Raw genomic sequence first — 3,657 nt, 5'->3', positions numbered from 1 at the left:
TTCTCTGCTACAAACCATGGCAATCTGAGAGTATTTGTAGATGGCTAAGTGACCTGATGGATCCAGGGCTTCCACTGCCCTGCTCTACCCAAGAGCATCTTTCCATCTCCTTCTTTTCTACTTATAATTTAACTCAACATTTGCCTTCTTTTTAAAATTTCATTTATTTATTTATTTAATTTAGAATATTTTGCCATGGTTATAAGATTCATGTTCTTTCCCTCCCCCCTCCTGTAGCCAATGAGCAATTCCACTGGGTTATACATCTGTCATTGATCAAGACCCATTTTCATATTATTAATATTTGCAATAGAGTCATCGTTTAGAATCTACATCTCTAATCCTATCCGCATTGGCCCATGTGACCAAGCAGTTGTTTTTCTTCTGCTTTTCTCCTCCCACAGTTCTTTCTCTGAATGTGGATAGCGTTCTTTCTCATAAGTCCCTCAGAATTGTCCTGGATCACTGCATTGCTGCTAGTAGAGGAGTCCATCAAGTTCGATCGTGCCACGGTGTATCAGTCTCTGTGTACAACGTTCTCCTGGATCTGGACATTTGTGTTTTCATTTACTTGGGTTTCATTCTTGCAAAAGAGCATTCTAGGATTCCTGTGCATTAGGGGTGACAGTGGGCAGTGGGAGCGGCAGCATCAGTGGCAATTCTGTACTGAGTCCCTCTCAGTGGGGAGTCCAAGCAACCTGGCTTGAGGATCCGTGGCCATTAGCAGACCACCCTCCTGCTGGGTAGGGACCGGTCATCTCTGTGATGTCCATCTTCACACCCACCAACCAGATCCGCCTGATGAACACGGCCATGGTGTGCATGAAAGCGTATGGGGAAGCGCTTTGAGGGGAAGCCTGCTATAAGAACAAGGTCATGGGTTAGTGCAGCGGTGTGAAAAAAGACCTTGATGAGGTCTTGCAGACCCACTCAGTGTTTGTAAATGTCTCTAAAGGTCAAGTTACTAAAAAGGAAGACCTTATCCGTGCTTTGGGGACAGATGCCCAGTCGGAAATCTATAAACAGATCTTAACAAACGGAGAAGTACAAGCATCAGATAAAGAACAGGCACAACTGGAGCAGATGTTTAGGGATATTGCAACAATAGTGGCAGATAAATGTGTTCATCCTGAAACAGAGAGACCATACGCTGTCATCCTCATTGAAAGAGCAATGAAGGATATCCACTATTCTGTCGAACCCGACAAAAGAACAGAGCAGCGCTTTGGAAGTAAGAAAACAGTTGAAAGAAAACATGAAGATTGAGCGAGCCCACATGAGACTTCCATTCATCCTACCTGTGAGGGAAGGAACAAAGCTAAAAGAAAAACTCAAACCATTGATCAAGGTGAGAGAAAGTGAAGACTTTGGTGAACAGTTAGAAACTATAAGTCTAATTGATCAGGGCCACTTCGGAGAAATTGATGAGCTGATACAGAGAGAGAGACAAAAGGAAGAGGTTCTTTGGAAGTTCTCAGCTTGAAAGATGTGGACGAAGGAGATGAGAAATTTGAATGAAAACTTTTCATTGTCTCTTCACTTATAAACACAGCACTAAAAGGTGTTCTCCCTCCCCTCGGCACTATAACTCCTGGGGTTTGGGTATTTTTTTTTTGTTTGTTTGTTTTTGTTTTTCTGTCATATACTTGTTCAGGTGGCTTCCTTTGACGTTTTCATCCCAGTCTGTGTTAACCAAATGAGTCATTTACTCACAGATATTATTAATTATTTATTTTATTTTAGATTCATATTTATTTGATAATTTATTTGTATAATTTATTTTAAAATTATATTTATTTTATAATTTATAATTATAATATTATCTATTATTTTTATTACCAAAAGAAAGCACTCTGAAATTTCTATATATTTTAAAACATTCCCCCCCAGGAGCCTCTGCCACCTGCCGCCCAAGACGTCATGTCGTCTTCCTTGCCCTAGATTCCTTTTCCAAAATAGAGTCCATCTCAGCTCCAGCAGGCCTAGCAAAAGTAAAGGCGATGCACCTTTTGTGAGTTTTAACTCTGAGCCCAGGCGAAATCTTAGAGAAACACCAAGCAATCAGAATAATTCTCTTTTAGAAGGGAACCAGATGCCTGTGCTGACACTGTGAGGGAACATGTAGAGAGGCCTCAACAAAACAGAGGAGGGTCAACAGTGAGGAAAATACAAAGAATGACAGAAACAAGGCATGACTTAGATTGAGGGAACTCCTAGCACAATCCTACAAAAATGGCTTCCTGAAGGAAGAGACATCCTACTTCCTGCCAAGAGTTTCCCCCAGGAAATTGTTCTCTCCTGGGACTCATTTTCTGAAACTTTTCTTTTCTTTGTTTTTCTCACTCCCATCAGTTCCTATTTCTTTCTCATGTCCACCTCATAGAGCCTCTCACTTCCTTCATGAATGAGTTCAAGCACCATCTTGTACATGAAGCTCCTCTTTTCTTAAAATATATTTTTATTTCGTTAAATCTTCCCCAATTACATGTAAAATATGTTTAACTTTCATTTATGAAGACAGAATTCTAAATTCTCTCTTTCTCCCCCTTGAGAGGGCAAGTGATTTCATATCAATCACTGACACTTTTCTTGGTCCACACTGGCACCTCCCACCCAAGCTATGTTGTAGTTGGGAAGTACAAGGAATAGAGCCCTGAGACTTGGAGGCAGGAAGACCAACCTCAAATATTGCCTCAGACACTTACTAGCTGTGTCACTCTGGGCAAGTCACTTCAACCTCTATTTGCCTCAGTTCCCTCAACTGTGAAATGCAAATAGTAACAGAACCTACCCAACCAGATTGTCCTGAGGATCAAAAGAGAAAATATATGTAAAGTACTCTGCAGGCTTTTGGCTCTTGTTATTAGCTATTTATTCTTTATAGACTAATGAACACCTTAGAAACGTAAGCTTCCTGAGGGGTCAGGCAGTCTGGCTTTTCACCTTTGTGTCAAGAATAGGCTTTTGACAAATGCTTGACTGATTTCTCCTTAGTCTTTCATGCTTCTGCTGTATTGACAAGCACTTATTCCTTACTTAGGATATACCAGGCACTGTTAGACACTAGAAATATAAGCACAAAAAAAATCAGCCAGCCCCTGTCCTCATGGAGCTTCCATTCTAGGCTGTGCACCTCAGATCCTTAATATGGAGCTGGAAGGGATCTCAGACCCCATGTAACTTAATGTCTTTATATTACACAGGAGGAAAATAAGTCCCAAGGATGATAACATACTTGCCCAAGGTTATACAAGAAGTATAAGCTGTAGGATTTGAATTCAAGTCCTCTAAGTCCAGATTGAGTGTTCTTTCCATTTTACTAAGCTGCCATATTCACAAATAAATCCATGAGATATATACAAAATCACTACACTGGGATTTCGGGGGAAGAAAGGAAAGCACTATTAGAAGAACTGAGGAAAGTCCCTTAAAAGAGACTACATATGAGATGGAACTTAAAGGGATCTCAAGTCTAAGAGCAAGAGATGAAGAAAAATATTCCAGGGGTGAAAGAGATCCTCTGCAAGTTTATGGAGTTAGATGATGGAATGCTGTATGCAAGTAGGTTCATTTGGTTTGGTCATGGAATAAAAAAAAGTGTAAATGTCCTAGAAAGATAATCTGGAGTCTTAATTTGGAGGAATTTAATTGTCAAGG

At 40.3% G+C, this 3,657-nt stretch overlaps 1 pseudogene; it reads left to right on the top strand.

Moving 5' to 3' along the window:
* The first annotated feature begins 765 nt into the window (after window positions 1-765).
* Window positions 766-1,518, top strand: LOC123253870 (annotated as a pseudogene).
* The last annotated feature ends 2,139 nt before the right edge of the window (window positions 1,519-3,657 follow it).

Source organism: Gracilinanus agilis, chromosome X, assembly GCF_016433145.1.
Source record: "Gracilinanus agilis isolate LMUSP501 chromosome X, AgileGrace, whole genome shotgun sequence".
NCBI classification, from domain to species: Eukaryota; Metazoa; Chordata; class Mammalia; order Didelphimorphia; family Didelphidae; genus Gracilinanus; species Gracilinanus agilis.
Note: the sequence above shows the minus strand (reverse complement) of the source record. Positions and strands in the feature narration are given on the sequence as shown.